The sequence below is a fragment of the Perca fluviatilis genome, chromosome 10 (assembly GCF_010015445.1).
Source record: "Perca fluviatilis chromosome 10, GENO_Pfluv_1.0, whole genome shotgun sequence".
Classification (NCBI taxonomy): domain Eukaryota; kingdom Metazoa; phylum Chordata; class Actinopteri; order Perciformes; family Percidae; genus Perca; species Perca fluviatilis.
The window spans coordinates 38,192,443-38,216,651 of NC_053121.1; the positions used below are offsets into that span (position 1 = coordinate 38,192,443).

The following is a 24,209-nucleotide window of genomic DNA, read 5'->3' on the forward strand; positions in this document are numbered from 1 at the left end:
TTTACTCACCTATAAAATTAAAACAATATTAGTGTAAGATATACATTTATTGAATACATTTTTTTGTTACTTAACTGAGATGCAGCAGCAGCAGAGTACCTGTAAAAATGAAAAAATAGGAGAAAAAAGTTTTTACTTACCTGATGTGCTGTGACAATATACAAGGTTAATTAAGCAATTTATTGCATGTTATTGTATGTACAATTCTTACCTGGGTTACAGCAACATAAATGTAGCTGTGGGGAAAGAAAAAGCAGGAGAAAAGAGCTTTTACTCACCTGGCATATAACAATAACACGCAGCATTGTTTAAGCAATTTATTGTTCATTATACAACTTTTTTTCTCCTCCAATATGACACAGAACAGTTAAGACCTTTTGGTTCATTTTTATGTGAGAGGCTGTTTCTTGTGGACCCCCTGGATGGGTGGGGATGGGCGGAGACTGCCTTCACCTGCAGTGAGTGCATTGAGGCGGGCGGCTCTTTGTATTTAACTCCCAATCCAGCCGGTACTCTTCTGAAGACCTTTCCGCCCCCCTCCCTCCCCTGGGGGTCTCCCTTTGATTTAAAGTGTCACTAATCCTGTATCTGGACTAATATCTCCCTAATAATTTTTTTCATCTGAAGATGGACTCTGTTGGCATACAGGCCTAAACTTGGTTTTCCAGGACAATTTCTGTTGTGTAATGTTCTGCATTGAGTACTTTATAGTTCCTATAATATAATTGCAGTTTAATTGTGTTATGGTCCAGTGTTTTTCCGGCCGAGTGAGGTAAGAGCACACAGCAGCATTCTTTTCACAGGCATACACCAATTTGGGGTGGGATCAGCAGTACGACCAACAATTTAATATCAGGGGAAACCATCTGATTCTATGTTGTAATCAACACTTTAAGTCAGAGGACCTTTACCTTGTGTGTGTCTCTGTGGGGATAGACATGATGTGAGCTAATTCTTCCTGATTCCTCCACAGAGTGGACCAGGAGATCTCATTAGTTCCCAGTGGTCAGTCTGCCCAGGAGCATCAAACACACCTGGACTCCATATTTATGGTCTGTACAACAATTACTTCTACATCTATCTTGTTCACAATCATCTGGTTCACTTTATAGACCAGAATAATGTCAGTCTGTCCAACATGGATCTGATGTTTGCTTCCATGATTTCAGTTTGATTTGATTTATATAATCTTTTGTTCCAGCTGCTGGAGGAAAACATTGTCACATTTGTGAAGAACGAGCTGAAGAAGATCCAGCTGAGTCCAGATTACCCAGAATGCTCAGACAGTCAGAGGGAGGGTGAGGAGGTGTTGGACGGTGAGGATAAAGATCAGAGGAGGCAGCAGAGAGGCATTTCTAAAGATCACACTGCACTTCCTGAGGAGAATGAAGCAGGACAAGCTGGCTGACTGTCTGCAGAGCAGTAAGAGGATTTATATCTTTAGGGGACGTAAACTGTCATATTTATTTTTAAATCACTTATTAATCTTCTTTGTTGTGTGTTCTTACAGGAAGTCATTCTGGAGTTTGTAAGCGTAAACTGAAATCTAACCTAAACAAGAAGTTCCAGTGTGTGTTTGAGGGGATTGCTAAAGCAGGAAACCCAACCCTTCTGAATCAGATGTTCACAGAGATCTACATCATGGAGGGAGGGACTGCAGAGGTCAATTCTGAACATGAGGTCAGACAGATTGAAACAGCATCCAGGAAACCAGACAGACCAGAAACAACAATCAGAAAAGAAGACATCTTTAAAGCCCCACCTGGAAGAGATGAACCAATCAGAACAGTGATGACTATGGGAGTGGCTGGCATCGGAAAACAGTCTTAACACAGAAGTTCACTCTGGACTGGGCTGAAGACAAAGCCAACCAGGACATCCAGTTCACATTTCCATTCACCTTCAGAGAGCTGAATGTGCTGAAAGAGAAAAAGTACAGCTTGGTGGAACTTGTTCATCACTTCTTTAGTGAAACCAAAGAAGCAGGAATCTGCAGGTTTGAAGAGTTCCCGGTCGTCTTCATCTTTGACGGTCTGGATGAGTGTCGACTTCCTCTGGACTTCCTCGACACTAAGACCTTGACTTATGTTACAGAGTCCACATCAGTGGGTGTGCTGCTGACAAACCTGATCAGGGGAATCTTCTTCCCTCTGCTCGCCTCTGGATAACCACACGACCTGCAGCAGCCAATCAGATCCCTGCTGAGTGTGTTGACATGGTGACAGAGGTCAGAGGGTTCACTGACCCACAGAAGGAAGAGTACTTCAGTAAGAGATTCAGAGATGAGGAGCAGGCCAGCAGAATCATCTCCCATATCAAGACATCGAAGGCCTCCATATCATGTGTCACATCCCAGTCTTCTGCTGGATCACTGCTACAGTTCTGGAGGACATGTTGAAGACCAGAGTGGAAGGAGAGCTGCCCAAGACCCTGACTGAGATGTACATCCACTTCCTGGTGGTTCAGACCAAAGTGCAGAAAGTCAAGTATGATGGAGGAGCTGAGAGAGATCCACACTGGAGTCCAGCGAGCAGGAAGATGATCAAGTCGTTGGGAAAACTGGCTTTTGAGCAGCTGCAGAAAGGCAACCTGATCTTCTATGAATCAGACCTGAGAGAGTGTGGCATCGATGTCAGAGCAGCCTCAGTGTACTCAGGAGTGTTCACACAGATCTTTAAAGAGGAGAGAGGACTGTACCAGGACAAGGTGTTCAGCTTCATCCATCTGAGTGTTCAGGAGTTTCTGGCTGCTCTTCATGTCCATCTGACATTCATCAACTCTGGAGTCAACTTGCTGACAGAAGAACAAACATCATCATGGCTGCCTAAAGTCTTCAGAAAAAAACTAAAATATCTCCACCAGAGAGCAGTGGACAAAGCCTTACAGAGTCCAAATGGACACATGGACTTGTTCCTCCGCTTCCTCCTCGGCCTTTCTCTTCAGACCAATCAGACTCTCCTGCGAGGACTACCGACAAAGACAGGAAATAGTTCACAGACTAATCAGGAATCAGTCATGTACATCAAAATGAAGATCTTGTGTAATCTGTCTGCTGAGAGAAGCATCAATCTGTTCCACTGTCTGAATGAACTGAATGATCGTTCTCTAGTGGAGAAGATCCAGCAGTCCCTGAGTTCAGGAAGTCTCTCCACAGATTATCTGTCTCCTGCTAAGTGGTCAGCTCTGGTCTTCATCTTACTGTCATCAGAAGAAGATCTGGCCGTGTTTGACCTGAAGAAATACTCTGGTTCAGAGGATGTTCTTCTGAGCCTACTGCCAGTGATCAAAGCCTCCCAAAAAGCTCTGTAAGTGCAGCGATAGTTGGACTCATATATTATAACTTAAATGCTCCACTGTCTTTTCAACTTCTTGATTCTTTTTTCTTCATTACCGTCTCTCAGGCTGAGTGGCTGTAATCTGTCAAAGAAAAGCTGTGAAGTTCTGTCCTCAGTTCTCAGCTCCCAGTTCTCTAGTCTCAGAGAACTGGACCAGAGTAACAACAACCTGCAGGATTCAGGAGTAAGCAGCCTGTCAGCTGGACTTCAGAGTCCACACTGTAAACTGGAGAATCTCAGGTCAGATCAAGTTAATATAATAATGTTGCCTATTATGTAGATGTAGAGATCATAGACTGTATATAAATATGTAGAGATCATAGACTGTATATAAAGATGTGGAGATCATAGACCGTATTTAGAAATGTAGAGATCATAGGCTGTATATAAAGATGTAGACATCATACTATATATATCCAATCCATTTTATTTATATAGCACATTTAAAAACAAAAGTTTACAAAGTGCTGAACAAGAGATAATAACATAAAAACACATATAAACACAAAGAACACATTAATCAATATACAATCACACAGTTCTCATGCTGGGTTAACAACACAGTCTCACTCCCTACTCGTCAAATGTATGACGACGTGGTCAAGGACCCTGGCGTCAAGTTTCAACGAAATAGGGGTACCCTTAGACGTTATTTTTCGGCGTGGGGGTCCGTCAAATAGACATTCATGTTATTCCCTCACTGTCGGATATCGGATCGAAGAAAAAAAGCCGCCCGCCCTTGACTCGAAATCTATGACAGTTATTATTGGTATTTTTAGCCCAATAACCACTGTTTTAATCAACATTATTCACGAGATATTATCATGGTTTATATGTATTTATTTTAATGTTAATATTTCGGTCTATTTCCGCCAGGGAAGCTGGGTTGCTTTTTGTTGATTTATATTTTTTAAACTATAACGCTACATCTAACAACATTTATTTAGATGTTATCATGGTATTCATTTCTTTATTTTAATAATATTATTTCGGTCTTATTACTGGTGAAATATTACAGTATATGCTGTAATTAGAACATTACGATATGATCCGAGCTTGGCGTTCAAAGCCGATATCCCCAATGCAATGCGGCCGTTCATTTCAAAGAATCGGGCGCGATCAGCGGGTCTTTAACGACATACGGTCAGTGATTGTGTCACCAGCAACAACACGTTGCTCAGTTTTGTTCCATTAAGTTATGAACCATAATAACGTTTAAACGAATCCGCGGAAAACTCAGAAAGTGACGTGAATGCACGTCCCGCTCAGCGGATCGAAGATAAAAATATATAATATTCGTAATATTAATGTTTTTTTCTAATGTTGTATTTGAGGAGTTAAACAATAAAGATAGTTATAATATTAAAATACAGTTTCATTTATTTGTCTACGTTTAAAACGAATCCGCGGAAGTGACGTGGAAATTCCATACCTTGTCTGTGAAAGAATGTTGCACGTTATGCGTGAAATTTACACAATAAAATACTAATAATGAAAAAATGGTGTTTTATATTTAGCACTTTGATTTGCCTTATATATACACTATATAAAAAACCTACAGTTGAGTGTTTAGAAATACAGCCTAATGGCTTGTTTGACAAATTTCCATTTGTTTTGAATTGTACTGTTGTGAAAAACAATAAACTATATACAAAGAGAAGCATTTTTTATTTTATTTTCCATGCATAGTTATTTAAAAACGCAATTTTCTAATTTTGCAGTTGATGAATATTAATAGCAAAGACTAAAGGGGAAAAACATGAGTATATTTATGTGTGGGACTTAGTTTGATTTAAAATCACACTGCATTTTTAGTTGTTTTAAATAAATTACTTTTTGAAATATCAATTTATGGTAGGCCTAACATATTAATTATTATATTCAGAAGATGATCCTCATATCAATCACCGTGGTTACAGCTTGTAGCCACCCTAACCTTTGTGCCTTTACTGAGACTACCTTTTCAAAATTAAGAAGGGACTAGTTTTAGGAAGCATTTTCAGGAAATTAAAAGGATAAGCAGATTTTTGCTGAGGTTTTTGTTCACAGAGTAAGATGTATATAGCTTTGTTTGGGTATGTGTACATATACAACATGTGTTTTGGCATTTTTGGCACACTTCTACCTCAGCCCTACTGCACAAAGACAAAACTCACACATCTCATTCAACCATTTCACAAGCTGAGAAAAGGGTCATGACATGGGTCAGAGCAGTGGTTCCCAACCTTTTTTCCCCCCCTACTTATGTCTAAGGAAAGCTGACCCCCCCACCCCCTTTGAAACTGAAGATGAACCAATCCATCGGCTCTGCTCCTATAGGCCCAATGGTGTTCATATGGAAAACATGCACCTTTGGCTGGAAGGCCCGTGTTGAAAGTGTGTCTTATCATTTAGTGCAGACACTCACGGTGAATCAGATGGTTTGTGTTATACAAGGCTGCATTACAGAGCATATTAATATGACTGTCATGAAGGTTGTGGAGAAGAATAGAAACCACTCTCCAGGCAAGCACACAGAATATGGTCTGCTCTATCTTTATTCTCCATACCAAGTATGAGCTCTTATCCTCTGGCAGAAGATATGGGGTGAACTTAACATTTCTAAACTATAGGCCTAATATGGACCTACCACAATTAAAACTTTAAATAATGTTGCTTGAGATTGAGGGTGTGCAATAGCTTCATGATATGAAGCATGGTTTACGTTTGTCTTGTCACTGTTTGTGAAAGATGAGCAATAGATTGTTGCTGTGTGATGTGCTTCAGTCTAGCCTATATCACTTTGTTCATGTTGTTTTTATTGTAAGTATGTCAGCTGTATGATAAAACAATATGTCAAGTGTTATTTGTGAAGCATTTGAACTCAAGGCAAATATCCCTCTGGGGATAATAAAGTATCTCCTGCTAAGTGGTCTCCATGATGTGTAAAATTAAAACGTTGTCATAGGACTATAGCAAACACATCGTTGGAAAGGTCTCAACCTGGAGAGGAACATATGTCAGTCTGGAGAGTATACATTACTCCTGCTTTGAAATATTGACCTCTGAACCTTGAACCCAGTACATGTATGAAGGCTTGTCATTTAGCAACAGAAGGTGCTACACACATAAGACCAGCTGTTCTAGAAAGCTCTGGACCTCAGCTATCATGTAGCTATGGTCACCAAATTGTACCTACTGTAAGCACTGTCAAATATGGTAATAAGCTATTTTCACCTATTTAACGATTCAATTTTTAAAATCTGATGACACCAGTGTGTTCTCCATCGGAAAAAACCCAAGGGTGTATCCAAAATTATACACTGCCAACTTCTACTTATGAGAAATATACCAATATACTTTAAAACTACAACTCCCATAAGAAACGCCACAGAAGCTGTTACAAAGCTTGAGCACTTGTAGTTCTTCCGAGGTCGGTGGGGGACTCATTCGGTCCCCACGCCGTAAGACGGCTTGATTCCATTTCAGATTGCGGCCGCCGCCCGGCCGGCGAGCACAAAATATATGAGACAAATACATGAAACTGTATTTTATTATTATAACTATCTTTATTGTTTAACTCCTCAAATACAACGTTAGAAAAAACATTAATATTACGAATATTATATATTTTTTATCTTCAGTATCCGCTGGCGGGGCCCGTACGTCACTTCGGAGTTTTCCGCGGATTCGTTTAAAACGTTATTATGGTTCATAACTTACTGGAACAAAACTGAGCAACGTGTTGTTGCTGGTGACACAATCACTGACTGTATGTATGTATATTGAAGCGATCCTGGCGTTAAAGACCCGCTGATCGCTGCCCGATTCTTTGAAATGAACGGCCGCATTGCATTGGGGGATATCGGCTTTGAATGCGTCTAGCTCGGATCATATCGTAATGTTCTAATTACAGCATATACTGTAATATTTTACCGGTAATAAGACCGAAATAATATTATTAAAATAAAGAAATGAATACCATGATAACATCTAAATAAATATTGATAGATGTAGCGTTATAGTTTAAAAAATATAAATCAACAAAAAGCTACCCAGCTTCTCGGCGAAATAGACCGAAATAATAACATTAAAATAAATACATATAAACCATGATAATATCTCGTGAATAATGTTGATTAAAACAGTGGTTATTGGGCTAAAAAAACCAATAATAACTGTCACAGATTTCGAGTTAAGGGGCGGGGTGTTTTCCCTTTCGTCGATATCCGACGGTGAGGGAATAACATGAATGTCTATCTGACGGACCCCTCGCGTCGAAAAATAACGTCAAGGGTACCCCTATTTCGTTGAAACTTGATGCCAGGGTCCTTGACCATCGTCATACATTTGACGAGTAGGGAGTGAGACTGTGTTGGGGTTAAAAGCCAGGGAATACAAATGAGTTTTAAGATGAGATTTAAAAAATTCAAATGTCGGGCGAATTCTGAGGCCTGAGGTAGCTCATTCCACAGTTTAGGGGCTGTAGCTGAAAAAGCGCGAAGTCGCCCCTGGTTTTTAACCTGGTTTTCGGAGTGACCAGCCGAAGTTGATCAGTAGACCTAAGTGAAGGTCTAAGATGTAGTGAGGTGCCAAACCATTCAGTAATTTAAAACAAACAATAAAATCTTAAAATGCATTCTGAAATGGACCGTTTTTTCTTTTGATAATACTTTTAGTCCAGACTTGACCTATAATATTTTTACATTTTAATAATACTGATATTTATCTTCTTGTTGATTACCGTCTGTTCAGGCTGAGTGCCTGTAATCTTTCAGAGAGAAGCTGTGAAGCTCTTTCCTCAGTTCTCAGCTCCCAGTCCTCTAGTCTGGAGAGAGCTGGACCTGAGTAACAACAACCTGCAGGATTCAGGAGGGAAGCTGCTGTCGGCTGGACTTCAGAGTCCACACTGTAAACTGGAAACTCTCAGGTGTGATCTGGTTACACATTATGTTAAAATGACTTCACATATTTCTCTGGGTTGTTTGCATTTCTTTAAACCAATCACAATGGTCCTGGAACCGCTGAGCTCTTGACGCGCAACGGTGGCTCTGCTAAATAGTCTCTGGAAGGAACTTTGAAACGTATTGGTGGAACATTTTCACCCCACAAAAGAAAACTCCACATACAATATTAAATGATGCTAACTGTTGTCACAACACAGTAATGTGAGCTATTTAAATTATCTGGATACATGGTTAAACCTCATTAGCTCTTACCAGTGTATCTCCGTGTGTACTTCATCCACAGCAATCCCACCAAGCGGTTCCAAAATTTCCCAGTTTGACAAGCAATGCCCTAAACAGATTCTTTGTAAATCCCTAAAAACATCCCCGAAATAACCAACATGCCTTCTTTATTGACCGTCCCCATCTTCTAAACTTGACATTTTCAGCATGTAGTTTGTTAGCTCGAAGGTTGTTATTTTTAGAAGCGTAAAAAATTTTGCATGTTGAGGGACAACCAGCAGTGAATAAACTGTCATTAAACCCAGATTAGAGAACACACAGAGAGCGGAGCCGACAAGGGTCAAAGTCTGGAAATGTATTTTCGTTGATCCAGACTATTCCTGAGTTAATTTTAATTAACTTTGATGATTTTAACAAGAGCTGAGAAGGGATTATACATCACCACATTTAGTAATGCCTCACAAGCTGTCATCTAGATTACCAGTTTATATTTTAGTTATACTAACAAACATATCCTTGTTTGACTCTTGAGTTAAAATGTCTTAATTTCTTGAACTGCAAATAAGATTTTAGTCTAGACTCAACCTATATTATTTTTACATTTTAAAAATACTGATATTTATCTTCTTGTTCATTATCGTCTCTTCGGCAGGCTGAGTGGCTGTAATCTGTCAGAGAGAAGCTGTGAAATTCTGTCCTCAGTTCTCAGCTCTGAGTCCTCTAGTCTGAGAGAGCTGGACTTGAGTAACAACAACCTGAAGGATTCAGGAGGGAAGCTGCTGTCGGCTGGACTTCAGAGTCCACACTGTCAACTGGAGACTCTCAGGTCAGGATTCAACAACCTGTTTAACTGATGGTCACCTAAATTCTGATTTACATTAATGGATAAACTTGTAAGGTGCCTAAGATTGTCTCTGCTTGTATGATTTCAAACAGTTGTGTTTATTTTAGTTTCAATCTCTTCCCATGAACATGTCTTATGTTGTTTTCTTCTCACTCTGTTGTTGGAACTTAAAATATCAGACAGGAATTAGAGAGCTACCAGTAATGTTGTCAGATTGTTGATGGGTATTTGATTGTGAGTAGAAAAAATCTGTGATAATGTTAATGTAACCCCACAGTGTCCTCAGATCATGTAACATATGTTGTTCTGAATGTTTGCAGTCTGTCAGGCTGTCTGATCTCAGAGGAAGGCTGTTCTTCTCTGGTCTCAGTGCTGAGCTCTAACCCCTCCCACCTGAGAGGGCTGGACCTGAGCTACAATCATCCAGGAGACTCAGGAGTGAACCTGCTGTCGGCTGGACTTAAGGATCCACTCTGGAGACTGGACACTCTCAGGTATAAACACTGGATGAACATAAAAAGGAGATATTTGTGTAGGAGGTCTCCCAAGAAGAACATCTCTGGGAACTAAAATGATAATTCCCTGTTTTATTTATTTATTATATTTCATTACCAGTGTTGTGAGTAGCGTTACAAAAGTAACACAATTACATTAATGTATTCCTTTTGGCTATAACGCAGTAATATAACATATTACTAATAAAATGTAATATTTTACCCGTTACAATCTCAGTAATGCGAGGTTACAACGCATTTTAACCCAAGATTAGTAGTGTTTTTTTTTAAGAACCGCAAAACATTTCGGTCCGAGAAAAAACAAATAGTGTTATTTCCTATCACTGGACTCGATGATTGAGATCAATCAACATTTGTTTATATAGCACTTTACAGTAACCAGCAGGTATCCAAAGTGCTTCACATCAGAATCCAAGAGTAAAACACATATCATACAACATATACAATAAAATAAATGAAACATAAGCTAAGTTTCCATCCACAAAACTCATACGAATTAAGCTGGTGAAAGTGTGTTTCCATCAACCAGCTCCAAAGTTTAATAAAACCATGTGCGTATGGCCGTCAGATGCTGTTTTGCGATTAAATTGGTATATCGAATTGATTTGAGACATTTTAAAGTGCTTCCATTCATTTTCAAACTGAATCGCACAAGATTCAACAAATTTACTAGAACAAAGTTTTGTTAGACAAAGGTAGTAGTTAACATTGTTGTTAACATTAGAAGCCAAACTAAGCTACGATGAGCCTTTGGCCGAGGATCTGATCCAGCTCATCAAAAGGTGGAACTTGTCTTTATATTTTCCCTCCGGCACCGCTGCGAGACAACTCCCCTTTTTGAGCCGTGTATGCTGTTTGAGCTCCTTCCATTTACTCCGTAGAGGACGTCCATGGCTTGTCGTAGGGACATTCTAAAAATGCTTAACGTTATAAAACAAGTGGTTTAATATCTAAACAACGATCAGTCATCACCAGATGTATCATGGTCATATCTTGTCATGAACACTTAAGCCTGTCAAAAAAACTAAATCGAAATCCAACGATAGAAGTTATCTCGGGTTAACGTGTCAGATAATGTCCATAATATTTGGACATTGGGTTAGATTTGACCGTTTTAAGTGGTTATGATGAGCAATATAGGAGAGTATTATTTGGGGGATGATTGGTCGTCGTTTAGGTACATTAAACCAGCAAGCTTTTTCACATTAGGACTTATAAAGCCAACGAGAACCGTGGAGAGTCAACCCCCAGCCGCTCGCACTGCCCTGAAGCAGAAACGCTTTTATGTCAGATAATGTCCATAATAATTGGACATTGGGTTAGATTATTTGACAGTTTTCCGTGGTTATGATGGGTAATATGAGAGAGAAATCTGGTGATGATTGATCATTGTTTAGGTACTTTCAATCACGCGCTTTTTCCTCCGCCATACCGGCCACTGATGAAGAAAACATTAACGGAGATAACTTCTATAATTGTTGGATTTCGATTTAGTTTTTTGACAGGCTTAAGTGTTCATGACAAGATATGACCATGATAAACCGGGTGATGGTTGATCGTTGTTTAGATACATTAAACCACGTTGAGCTTTTCGCGTAACGCGTTTAATGAATGTCCCCTGTCGTAACCTTTGTTGGTAATTTCCTTCAGCGAGCTCCTGATAAATGATGGCGTTTCTTAGATTTTTGCTATCTAAAATAGCCGTTATATTTTTCTGGTAAATTAAATAAAAAAGTATCTTGTCTCCTCGTTTGTCCACTTAAATTTGTTTTTGTTGACACCATTGACATATATAGGTTGACACCTGTCATGTGTGGCAAACAGGGCGGAAATACGCCGGAAATTAACTGAAACTTCTTCTTCGTTTTATTGCGGGTTGCAACTATAAAATGATCTAAAACTTAATCGCAATTCATTATTTATAATAATGTTTAATTAATTAATTAATTAATAATGTTTCCACCAGCGTTTATCGCATAAGCCGATATCACCGATCAAGAGAAAACCGGTGAGACCGAACGTATTTTCTTTGAGTCGATATTCATGAAATTCAATCAGATTTTACTGTTTCCATAAGACATTTTCATTCGATATCACTTAATTCGGATAAAAACGGGTCGATGGAAACATAGCTATAGAAAACAGTAAAATCTGAAAATGTTACATAAAAACAGTATAGGGTAATTGTCACACCACTACTAGGTATTAAAAGCCATTCTAAACAAATAAGTTTTGAGTTTGGACCTAAAAACATCTGTAATCCTCCGGATATCAGGGAGTAATTTGTTCCAGAGTCTCGAGATCGCTGCAGTTTAGCTGCAATTTAAAGAAACTGTCTTTAATTTTGAGAAATATTTATAATATTTTAGCACCAGTGTTGGGAGTAACGCAGTACAAAAGTAACACAATTACAGTAATGTATTCATTATGGCTGTAACACAGTAATATAACAATAACAAATATATTATACCCGTTACAATCTCAGTAATTCGAAGTTACAATGCATTTTAACCCAACATTTAGTGGTGTTTTGTTTTTGAAGAACCCAAAACATTTGGTCAAAGAAAAAAGTGTCTGTGAGTGTTGTTTCCTGTTACTGGACTCGATGGTTGAGATGACTGCAGAGACGGATATGTTTGCAAGATGGACATTATTTTAAGGATTTTTTTGCCGTGGTCAGAGTCACAACCAGAGACGGTATGGACAAGATCTGTGTCTAATATTTTATAATCCATATCTTTAAGGATGTTTTCCTCTAAATGGGTTTTTCGCAGACTCTGAGTCAGAAATCTAAACCAACCGTTCCAGTTTGACTCCTATCTATATTCTGAACGGTTTTAATGACCGAGTTTGTTCACATATTATTCATAGCCTGATTTGTTACATTTTTATAACTAAAAACGGACGAAAATGGATTTTTATGCTGTTGACACCATATTCTGATTTTTGCAGTGATAAAAGGAGGTATCTAAACTTCCATCTGTAAAAACCATTGACTCTAATATGTTGACAAAATGAATACAAATTTTGAACCCGGCTTTATCTAATGTTCACATTTTTATTCTTGTATGCAAATTAGCGCATATTTAACAAGATAATGCATAATTTGCATATTTAACCTTATCGGCCCGAACTCGTTGTATACCGAATAAAAACTACAAAAACAGCATCTCCGAATCATATTTTAATCATTTTACAGCCATAAGAGCTAGAGACTTACTGTCTTTTCCAGCTAAAAGCTAAAAGTCACTGATCCATTATCTTTATTGTGACTATTATTGCCATTGTTCATCACATCCCCAACCGGCACCGTCAGACATCACCTACCAAAAGCCTGGGTCTGTCCGAGGTTTCTTCCTGAGAGGGAGTTTTTCCTCGCCACTGTCGCACTGAATGCTTGCTCTTAGGGGAATTACTGGAATGGTTTGCGTCTTTGTAAATGATAGTGTGGTCTAGACCTACTCTATCTGTAAAGTGGCTTAAGATAACTCTTGTTTTGAATTGATACTATGAATAAAATTGAACTGAATTGAATTGAACACTCTAGCCGTTACGGGGTGTCTTTGGTGTCTTTGTAGCCCCTACAGGAGTTTTTTATCCAGCCTGGTATTTGTTCCTTTTTTCGGTGTCTTTGAGCAATAAATCCAAACTCTTACATCCAAGATTTGTCCACTTTATGTCCATAATTCATGAATTTTTCAGCCGCTGATCCCACTAGCGCTGATGCTATCCATCCATTTTGTTTCCCATGATGCTTTGGGAGCTGCTTTTTTTGTCTTGTAAACCAATGGAAGGCAGGTCCGGCGCATTAAGGCCCATATAAGGCCATCAATACGTCATCTGAGGGACAAAAAAGATTGTTTATTGTGAGGAGAGATCACTCAAAGTCAGAATAGTAAGATGTGATCAAAGATCATATATTACCGTTCTAAACCATTTTACAGATAAGAATGGCATCACTGTTTTGAGTTTTGGCATAAGTTTGGGCCTTTTTTGAAGAAATGTAAATAGTTTGTCTTGTATATGAGTTATAATGTTAGTTAAGTTTATTTTTGCACTGACTGACTCCAGATATATAGAAGAACTAGCCTGGGAAAACCCTGACGAACTAGTCAAATCAGTCTGGCCAAGAGCCCATTCAAGCCCATTTCCAATTTTTCCAAATCGAGGCACCAATCACAACCATTGAGGCAGGCTTTACACAATGACGATAGGCGCAGCTGACGGCAAGCACATTACACATTACATTAAATTACATTCAACATGACGGCCATCGGGCGCAGCAACCCATTGATGCCGCTGTCGCTGCTACATCACCTGGATTGTTGGTCTGATTGGTTGAAGGACTATCCAATGTGCCAGAGGCATTTGGAAATGGGCAGTGAATGAAGCTTGCCCAGACTCACTCTCAGTTACAACTGAGAAGGGTCTGGTGTCAACCAGGCTATAGGAGAACTGTTTTAGACAAAACAAATGCTTGTGTAGCATTGCTGTGTGTGGGATATCAATAAATATGACTTATTATTTGAGTATTGGCATAAGTGAATGTCATGAGTGCAAAAGCGTTTGTACTGTTTTTTGGAAGAAATGTAGATATTTCTGCCAGCTGTATAAGTTATAATGTTTATTTCTTAAGAGTTTGACTCCTAATACATATGATAAGTGTTTTAGACAGGAGATTGGCTTAGCTTTTATTGCTCTGTTTGTCATATTAATACATATCTGTGATATTCATGTTCCGTTTTATTTATTTATTTGTCTTTATGGCCCTACAACCTTTTTACATTCAAGTGACCTCACGGCAGCAAACATATTCTAATAGCATAGTTTGTCCTGAAAAAAAGATGTTTGTAGATTGACTGTGGCCAACAGGGTTGATGTTTTACAAGCTTTTTGTAATCTCTACAGAGAAAGGGGCCTGTCAGGGTTGTACGTTCTGTATGTTCTGTTTCCTGTTTTATTTTGACAGTCTTGGTTTCTGTCTTTTCTTGTCTTATTTTTACTTTACTTGTTTTCCCTCCCTTGTAATTGCCCCAATGTGTTTCACCTGTTTCCCAGTCTTGAGGCCACCTGTCCCTTGTTAGTCCTCATTGTCCTATGTATTTAGTCTTTGTGTTTCCCCTTGTCTTGTGTCAGGTCATTGTTGTTTTTGTTTCGGTCTTCTGTGTCTGTCCTGTTTGCAAGTTCTGGTTGGATGCACTCTCTGCATTTGGGTCCACCTTTCCCCAAAGATTGTGACAGAATGACCTGACCTATTTGGACTCAGCAGAGTGTTTATTTCCCGGTGGGTTCCCAGTATTTGTTTTTCTGTTGCTGCTTGTACCTAGACTATGGAGCCTGTTCATACTATGTCAGATGAACTGTACGAGTTGACGTGTGACCTGATGGAGCTTAGTACCTTGTAGAAGAGGACTGACAGTGATTGCCAGAAGAAGGCAATTCAGTCGTTGGCTCGTGTGAAGTTGTCAGAAAAGCCCTGGTTAGAGGAATTGATTCCTAACTGGGTTAAATGATTAATTTCCACTCCAGCTCATCAATCTGCTGTGGGGTGGTGTTCTTCCCAAACCTGCAATCCACTTACGTCCCTCTTCCTACTCCTGGCCTACCTCATCACATTCCGAGCCAGCTAGCACCCACTAGCCTGCCTACTTCTTGGCCTACTTGTGGCTACAGGATCTCTGTTTTTTAACAAGCCTGCTCCTCTGGCCACTATGCCTAGTCCTGTCGTTTCTCCACCTGGTAGTGAGCCAGATACTTATGTGACTGTTTTCCAGTACCTAGCTAGATGTGCTAGATGGATTGAGGAGGCGCGGGCCGCTGATTACTAGCTGGGGATCAACGGTCGGTCAGTTCGCTTCCTGCAGCTCTGACACAGTCCTTTGAAGGGACCTCGCCGGCCATATTTTCTGGGAACCGTGGAGGCTGCAAGAGAGGACATAGTGGCACGGTCCCGGCCGCCATGCACTGGTTCAACCGCTCTCCAGCAGACCGGAGCCCGGAGTTGTCCAGTGGACCAGAGCACGTGTTGTCCAGCAGACCTGAGCATGTGTTGTCCAGCAGGTCTAAGCGCATGTTTTCCAGCGGTCCCAAGCAAGCGTCGGCAGTTCCGGGCCAGCAGTGGTCCAGAACCTCCGCTGACGTGCAGTGTTCCAGTGCCAGAGGCGGACCATTCTGCCAGAGTCTTGGCCGGGTTGCGGCTTCCCGGAGACTGCCCCTGAGACCACCCCTGTGACTTTGCCGGTCTCCAGCGTCCCTGAGACTTTGCCGGTCTCCTGTGCCCCTGAGACGCTGCCTCTGAGAGCTTGCCGGTCCCCGGTGCCCTTGAGACTGCCTCTGAGACTTCACCTGTCTCCCGCGCGCCCCAGAGGCTTATGCCTTTTCCTGCCCCCCCGAGACTTTTGACGCTTTTTTTTTTTTGGTCCAGCCGACTCCTGCTCCCGTGTTTTGTCGGCGGTCCGGCCGATTCCTGCTCCCCGTGTTTTGTTGGCGGACCCGCCGACTCCTGTTCTTGTTGGCAGACACTGGCCAAGTTGACTCATCGCCTGTCTCCAGCCCAGCTGACCCGTTGCCTGCCCGGCCCTCAGAGGGTTCCATTGCCTTAGTCGCCGGGCCGCCAGAAGGCTTCTGCCTTGGCCGGGGCCTCCGAGAGTGGTCGCCGTCGCCGACAGCTGCCCAAGAGTCTTCCCTCGCTGGCCCTTTTTTCGGCCGCCAGAGGGGTTTCGCCTTCGTCGGTCACCCGATAGTCTTCCCATCGCCCCGCCTGGTCTCCAGAGGGGCTCTACCTTCGCCCGTCCTGTTTGGCCGCCTGAGGGGCTCTGCTTTCTCTGCCGGGCGCTAGAGGGCTCTGCTTTCGCCACTGGCCGCTTTTTGAGTCTTCGCCGCTTGTTCTCCAGAGGGGTTTCGCTGCTGGTCGCCGGAGAGTTCTCGCCGGCGTCCTGTTCGCCCGCCAGAAGGGTCCCACCTTCGCTGCGTCCACCATAGAGTCGCCTGGCGCCTGTGTGCCTCCCTCCAGAATGTCTTCGACGCCCTGCTTCGGCTGCCAGCATGGTTTTTCATCTTTACTCTAAGGTCCCTGGGTCCCCTGTCTCGAGTTTCCGTGAGTTCCTCAGGTCCTCAATTCTCCCTCTGTTTCTGGACTCTCCCTTGGACCCTCCTGTGTTTGTTTTGAATTTGTTCTGTCTTGTCCCTTGTTAGTCCTCATTGTCCTGTGTCCTGCTGAATCCCAATTCCTGTTGAATCCCAATCCTCCCCTTACCCCTTCCCCTTAACGCTTGTTGTTGCGCGTTCACGAGAGCTAGTGCTGTCCCAATACTCGTCTTGATCGAGGAATAGGGCAAAGGGGTATCCAGATACATGCGCAACAAGGAACATGGCTGCCAGGTCGACCAGAGAGACCGATAAAAAATGTAAGTATTCTCGGCCTTAAAGAATTGATTTTTAAAATTACGACGGTGTTTTGTGCTCTACACCGTCCTGTACATATATAGTTGCAACCATGTTCTTAATTGAAACGTTTTTTAAAAATCGCTAGCTTGAATTTTGTTTGATATCAGTGCATAACACTACTTGCTTTGGAGACATCGATACGTGCTTTACATATACCGTCCTGTATCACACACAGGATGCAGGGAGGAAACCCCCGCAGCTGATCCACTTTCAGGCTGAAAACAAGCAGAAGTTTCTAAAATCAAAATATGCAGCAAAGCAACTATGGTAGTGAGTCATGCGTTCATGTTGTAGCCATTCATTATTGTATTGGTACTGTATTAGTGTAATTATTTGTAATGTATACCTGTTCATTGTACCTGTACATTGTTGTTGGATAATCAGTAGGGAAAGGTTACTGGCTAACAGGCATCAGACTGTAGTTCGGGAATTTCTCGAATTTTTGTGGTCTTGCGTCTTTTTTGAGTTTTATACATTTAAGTGCCTTTTTTATGTGTGTGTGTGACATGTAAGTTATGGTTTTAATAGTTGATAATGGTTCTATAACATAATGTATTTTTATATAATGTTTTGGCGGTTGTGGTGCTGTTGTGTTTACTTTATTGGGCAATAAAGACAGATATATATTAACAAAGAAAGTGTTTCTGAACATCAATGACATTCAAAACTGTGATAACTGAAAAAGATATACAACACACCATGCAGTGTGTTTAAAAAATATGTATTGCAAACAAACCTAAATAGTACACAGATAAGAACATCTTCACCACCAAAGTGAACATAAAAGAACTATAAAATATATACATGCATATGACACTTGTCAAAACCCATGCAATAAGCAACACACACTTGCAGACGGCATCTTGGAAGTTTGTGATCAATACTGTATGGTGACATAACCGTAACCAAGTGGTGTCAAATTTCATAGGGTTATGTTTTCACCCTAGCCCTTACCACTTGGTTCGAGGGACAAGGGCTAGCGGTAAGGGGAAGGGGTAAGGGGAGAATTGGGATTCAGCCTTAGTCTTTGTGTTTCCCTTGTCTTGTGTCAGGTCATTGTTGTTTTTGTTTCGGTCTTCTGTGTCTGCATGTCCTGTTTGCAAGTTCTGTTTGGATTCTACCCTGTTCTCTTCATTCCTAGTTTTTTGGATATCCTGTTTTGTTTTTGGACATTGTTGAGAAATAAATCCTCTGCTCAACTTACCTTTGCCTGCACTCTCTGCATTTGGGTCCACCTTCCCCGATGATTGTGAAAGGGCCATGTACATTAAAACTGAACCTTGACCCTACTGACCTCAGGAAATGACTTTTGAGATGTATTTCTCCAGCTTTCAGACTATTCCTTCATCAGTGTATAATGTGTGAGAGTTATTTAATGCCCCCCCTCCTTTCAGGGTGGAGCCTGCTGGAGTCAGATGGTTGACACCAGGTCTGAGAAAGTGTAAGTCTGTTTCACATTTTATTCATGGAATTGTGACATCACTCATTCAACCCTCTGATGTCATCATCAAAGTGCTGATAGTTAATAACTGCAGCTGTGTTGTGTCCGTTCTCTCCGTCAGATTCCTGTGAACTCAGACTCCGACACAAACACAGTGAACAGAGAACTTAAACTGTCTCACAACAACAGGAAGGTGACATTTGTGGAGGATCAGTCATACCGTAATATCCAGAGAGGTTTGACTGTCGTCAGCTGCTGTGTAGAGATGGTCTGACTGGTCGCTGTTATTGGGAGGTCGAGAGGAGTGGAACTGTTGATATATCAGTCAGTTACAGAGAGGAATCAGGAGGAGAGGAGACCGTAGGGAGTGTGTGTTTGGATGTAATGATCAGTCCTGGAGTCTGAATTGCTCTAATGATGGTTACTCTGTCCGGCACAATAACAGACCAACAAACCACCTCTCCTCTGTCTCTGATAGAGTAGCAGTGTATGTGGACTGTCCTGCTGGCTCTCTGTCCTTCTACAGAGTCACCTGTTACTCACTGATCCACCTCCACACTTTCAACACCACATTCACTCAGCCTCTTTATCCTGGATTTGGGTTTGGGTTTACGTTACAGTCTGGGTTACGGTCATCTGGTTCCTCAGTGTTTCTGTGTCCTGTGGAGGACGGAGAGTCTCCTCCTGTCAGAGAACCACACAGTTGAGTCTGATCAGGATCATCAGCTGCAGTTAGTGAGGGAGAATGTGGGTATCACCAATGATTTCCTGAATGGATTAGATTCTGCTCCAAACAGCTCAATGACATGTAATGCTCTTCATCATCGTCTCCAAAAGCTGCATTTACCAACCACCTTGCTGCTTATCTGACAGCTTTACTTCCTTTACACATTATTTTTTATTTTGTTATTAAAAGAGTCATTTAGTTTTGTCATTAGTAAACCTCCATACAGATCTGTTCCGCTCATCTCCACGTTTGTTTTCCCCTGAGTGATTCTGATTGGCTGTCGGTGTTTGAACTTCAAAGAAGTCTTTCCTGTTGAACGTTTTGGGCGAAGTTCCAAAAGACGACCATGAGTTGATCCTGTTTGAATTGGGCCGTTAGTTACACGCTGTTCCCCAGTGAGGTATTGAACAATCAGCTGTGCACGCCATCCAAAGTCAAACTTTCCTTTCTTTAAAGTAAAGCAGATATGCATCCACATCAATGTTCCTCTATTATTCACAATATGGCAATATTCTGAATTTGACATGGGTCATGTAAACAGATGGTTGGATATTCAGAATAAGACCTTTTGGTTTGACTACAGTTTGTGACAGTATACGGCATCTCGCCTGTTTACAGCGTATGGTCAGCTCTGTGCGTTTCTATGGTTACTGGACACAAACCAACCAGCCGACAGTTTGCAGGGCTGCAGACCAGATAGGAAGGAGCAACAGCAACTTTTAAACATTATCAAAGACTCGGATATCAAAAGGTTTTGGGATATGCGCTGACCTTTCTAGAAGCTTGTTGAAGGAATGAAAGAGAGACGCTGTGTTCACAGCGCCCAACAAGTCCTCCACCGCTGGAACACGCTGGAAACATCCTGTTAATAACTTGACATTTGAGACCAACACAGATGCAGTTTGTGCTAAGACCCACCAACCAATGTATTGTTTTCAGAAGTTGAGATGTTTTAATGTTGATACATCTTTTATGAAAATGTTTTATTCTTGTTTTAATGAGTCTGTTTTAACTTTTTCTCTTTTATCTGCTGGTTTGGGTCCCTTAATTTGAAAAATGAGCATCAACTAAACAGCATCGTAGAGGTGTGGCAACATTGCAGGGATTGACTTTGTAGAGTTATCCCTTTTATACAGGGTCAGAGTCCCAAGGAAGGCCAAAGCCATCCTCACTGACTCGAAGTCACCCCTTGTCCTGTGAATCCAGGCTGCTGCCATCGGGTTCGCAGGTACCTGGTACCCAGGTGTAACACCAAGAGATGGAAGGAGCTCATTTGTACCTTTTGGTGTTGGTCTCAATAATACTTGATGTAATTTGTACATGTTTTTTTCTCATACTCTTGAGCGAGAGATCTCCACTTCAGCAGAACTTACATACACCAAACTTTCCAGTTGTATTCCTATGTATATTTCTAAGGTTTGTACAGAGGGTTTGTATGTACATCACTCAGAGTCTGACTTATGCAACATTTTATACCTAAAGACGGGGCACAAATCTTTTTTATGGCTGTTGACAGTATTTTCTCATTAATGGAGTGATATCAAAACTCTCCTCAGAAAAACCTTTGACTCTAAAATGTCAACAAAATGAAACAAGAATTTTGAATCTGGCTGTATCCAATGTTCAGATTTCTCTTATATGCAGATTAGCCCATATTTAATGAGATGAAACCTTATTTGCATATTTAAACATACATAATCTAAAAACTTGTAATACAAAAGATAGTTGTCTTAATGTCAGTTATTAACTGGGGAAGTTTCATGCTGATATCTATTAGTCATTTTTCCCTATTCACCTTGGGGCGTCTCCCCATTAATACCTTGATGTAATTTGTCCTGTCAGAGTTTGGAATATGAATGTATGTTATGTTGTGTATGGGATGCTGTCTTCTGTTCTCTGCTGGCTGTAGAAAGAATTGCCCCATTTGGGGATAATAAAGTTGACTTGATCTTGAAGGACATGTTTCCCCTGAACGGTGTGAAATAGCTCTGAGTTCTGTTTTCTCTGGTTTGGTGGGCGTTCTCTCTTTTATTGGCTGTGTTCCAGCTGATAGCAAATCAGCAGAGACGTGTCTGTCAACTCGTGGTAATAAAAGGCAGAGCGCGCCCTGTCAGGGACGGACAGGCTTACAACACATTTAAAATCAGTTCTTTTGGAGTCATGTGAGAAATGTACTACTCAAAGCCTTACTGGGATGTATAGAGAAGAAAGAACTCATGTCATCTATGAAACAAGGACTAATTACTCTGATTCCTAAATGTGGTAAAGACAAAAGCATTAGAGATCATTTGAGACCAATAACATTGTTGAATACTGAGTACAAGTTCCTCTCTGGAGTTGTTGCTACTGGGCTAACGGGGGGTATGTTTACCATAATTGTTGCGACACAATCAGGTTATTTTGAACATAAGACTTGTTTTAGATTTACTTGAGTACTGCGATAATATTCATGATAGTGGGTTTATTCTATTCTTAGGTTTTTATAAAGCATTTGATTCTGTTGAACATCCCTTTATCTTGAAAACTTTGCATCATTTTAGATTTGGTGAGAAATGCATGGATATAATTGCGATGCTATATAATGGAATCAATATTCGTGTAGCTCTAGGGCACCTGTCCCCGATTTGAGATGAAGAAGGAATTTGTCAGGGTTGCAGCAGCTCTACGCTTTTATTCATAATGGTAGCAGAAATGTTGTCCATTTTGATCCACAATAGTTACATTAAAGGGTTAGTTGTGAGGGACAGACTAATTACCATAAGTCAATTGGCTGACGACACAACTTTACTTTTAAAGAATGAAAATCTAATTCTCTTACAAACGTTCAACCAGTTTTCAAGAGCTTCAGGCTTACAACTGAGTTCATAAAAAAGTTAAATTTTGTCTGTGTGTGAGTTTGGTCTCTTTAAGGAAACATCTGAATCTATGTTTTCTACATAATAACAATAATAGTTTGTGACGGTGAAATGAAATACGAATTGAGTTAATTTCAGTCTAATGTCTGAAGAGTTTGTCATTTTCCAGTCTCTGATTCACAGATTTATATATTTTATATGTTTGTGTTTGTGTGAAACTTTGATTCCCCTGAAGGTACGCAGACAAACGAAAAGCAGCGAGGCAGAGATCATGTGATAACAGACAGACAGAGAGTGTGTGTGTCTGTGTGTGTGTGTGTGTGTGGTGTGTGTATGTGAGTGTTGTGTTGTGTGTGTGTGTGTTGTGTGTGTGTGTGTGTGTGTGTGTGTGTGTGTGTGTGTGTGTGTGTCAGAGTTAATGTATTAACAGACAGACAGAGAGTGTGTGATGAGTAGTTTTAATTTGAAAAGCCTTCAGGTCAGTTCAGAGACAAAGGAACGTAAAGAAAAACAGTGTTTCCATTATTTATCTGTCATACATGTCAGATGACTTATTTATTTCACATGGATCCTTTATTGATGAAACACACACACACGCACATGCGCACACACGCTCACATACAGACACACACACACATGCACATGCACACACTCACACAAACACACACAGACACACAGACACACAAACACAAATACACACACACACACGCACGCAGGCACACACACACACAAACACACAAAGAACCAAACAGGCCTTCTTCAACCGTCAAAAATTAATTATCGCTGAATGCCGATAAATGCATCAAAATGTCGAAGAAAATGACAAAAAAGTAGGAAAAGGCGACATAACCGTTTTTAGAAAAGCCAGAAAAAAATAAAGAAAAGCGGGAAAGGTGACAAAAATGAAGGAAAGACATTGAAAAAAGCATAAAAACAGCGGGGAAAAAAACTAATTGGTTTCAAAGCATTAAAAAATCTTCAAAACAATAGGATGTCACAAGTATCATGTTTTTCTCATCCCAAATGACAAATTTTAGGCATTCTGTTACCATATATGTTGATTATGAGTTCCCATTGAGAATGAGGAAATATGTCACGATTTGGGAAATGTCTGAGCCCGTCCACCATTTTGGGATCCTACACTATCGGTTGCCAGGGGCAACAGTGTCAGAGCGACACAGACACGGAGCTGGAAAGACGGCTCAAGGAATTATCATTAAGGCATCTTGTTCTCTTAATACATCCATGTTTAAACAGAGAAATTACGAGAAAATTAAGAAGGCAGCGAAAGAAAAGGGCCCTTACAGGGACAAACTGATAGGAACAACAACCTCTGAAACTGGTCCAGTATATTAATCAGTTAGCATCCACTAAAAGTTCAGTTTTTGCCGCTGACAGACTCAGATTATTATTCTAAGTGTGTGATAACATTATGGAAAGGATCCCTACAGAGATAGACCTTTTAGTAAAGAGTAAGATCCTTTTAGTTTAACATGAAACAGCCCTGAAATCACCATTACCAAACTCCACCAGACTCCATGTAAATAATCAGTACTTTTACCATCGTAAAACGCACTTCAAAGTGCACGGAAACAAAATAAAACTACCAAAAGCCGTCTAGGTTCATCTTTCCACTGTTCCAACAATCATCACTCTGGTTTGGTTGAAATAAACCCTTAATTCACCCATTGACATGTGGAGATATGCTGGCTCTATACACGCTAAAAGTCCTGATTATTTACATGGAGTCTGGTGGAGATATGCTGGCTCTATACACACTAAAAGTCCTGATTATTTACATGGAGTCTGGTGGAGATATACTGGCTCTATACACGCTAAAAGTCCTGATTATTTACATGGAGTCTGGTGGAGTTTGGT

The 24,209-nt window shown here is 40.7% G+C and overlaps 1 pseudogene; it reads left to right on the forward strand.

Annotated features, from left to right (window-relative positions):
* Nucleotides 1-19,456, forward strand: part of LOC120566574 — a 101,643-nt pseudogene extending 82,187 nt beyond the window's left edge.
* The last annotated feature ends 4,753 nt before the right edge of the window (nucleotides 19,457-24,209 follow it).